At 52.0% G+C, this 1175-nt stretch overlaps 1 non-coding gene across 1 annotated transcript; it reads right to left on the reverse strand.

Moving 5' to 3' along the window:
* Positions 1 to 231: 231 nt before the first annotated feature.
* On the reverse strand, positions 232 to 303 carry TRNAG-GCC (transfer RNA glycine (anticodon GCC)). Its single transcript has one exon. It is a non-coding gene; the product is annotated as a tRNA-Gly (tRNA).
* Between the last annotated feature and the right edge of the window lie 872 nt (positions 304 to 1175).

A 1175-nucleotide genomic window follows, 5' to 3' on the forward strand; every position in this document is an offset into this window, starting at 1 on the left:
CGCACTAGTTCTACAAACACCCTCCTTTGGCGAGAAAGGCGGCTGCGGCGGGCGCGAGCTGGCGCTAGCAGACCAGCCAAGCTTTTTACTGCTTTGCAGCCGCCTTAGAAACGGTTGTTCTTATAGCTCGTAAGCCGCTAGCCAGATCTCTTGAGTACACTGATCTTCGAGACGTCCGCTGCCGTTCCTTTATGTGCTTGAGCGCAGGTAAGGCAGCTTTACTCCCAAATAAGCGGAAAAAGGGGATTGAACCCTCAACCTTTGCCTTGGCAAGGCAAGACTCTACCATTGAGCTACTTCCGTGTTCAGTGGTCAATTATAATTAGTGTACAAAATGACTCTTCGCTTGGCTCGACTCTTTAAGCTACCTGGACCCGCAGTGTGACTTATAAAACAGCTCCGCCAGTAGCACTCACATAGCGAGTCCAGGCGGTCTAATCCGCTATAAGTAGAGGACCCGTCCTTAACAGATCTTTCAATGGCACAGCTAAAAGCGCTTTAGCTTTGCTCAATACCGGTATGCGACGCTCCCCGACCCGACCCCCGTTACCCCCTTACTGGGGTAACGGGGGTCGGGTCGGGTCGGGTAACGGGAATCACGGCAAAGAGAGTAAGGCGCTTTAGTAAATTAATGCAAGAGCTTTAGATTATTAACAGCCAAGCCAAAGCAGCTATAGCTGCGCTCTTTTGCGTACGCATATTTTTATAGAACACAACAGACGTAGTACTCGCCTACAACCACAAGAACTTTGTGGTTGTAGGCGAGTACTACGTCTAGTCAAGGACAATAGACTCTAACTTTTGCTAGCCTTTGCTCACGCGCTACTAGGCATAAAAAGTGCGAGCTCCCTTGCCTTTATCCTCGAAACGGTACCTGCGAAGCAGTATCAGCTTCGCTAACCGGCGTAGCTGGTCTACAAGCGCTAACTAGCGCCGGAGGTCGAGGTACGCCAGCGTAGCTAAAGCTGTGCCGGCAGACCAGTGCTATCTCCGTAGTAGGTAGCAAAAGCGCAGCCTACGCCCCTGACTAAACTCTGCAGATTGGCGAAGCCGATAGCCCTGCGCAGAACGTGTAACGTTTGGCTATCGGCTTCGCCGATCTGCAGGGCTTCCTGCTGGTACAGGTCGGCAGCGCCCATGTGCTTAACACGTCATGGTGCTTGCACTAGCCAACG

The sequence above is a fragment of the Amborella trichopoda genome, chromosome 6, assembly GCF_054954075.1.
Source record: "Amborella trichopoda isolate Santa Cruz 75 chromosome 6, AtrichopodaSantaCruz75HAP2 v2.0, whole genome shotgun sequence".
Classification (NCBI taxonomy): Eukaryota; Viridiplantae; Streptophyta; class Magnoliopsida; order Amborellales; family Amborellaceae; genus Amborella; species Amborella trichopoda.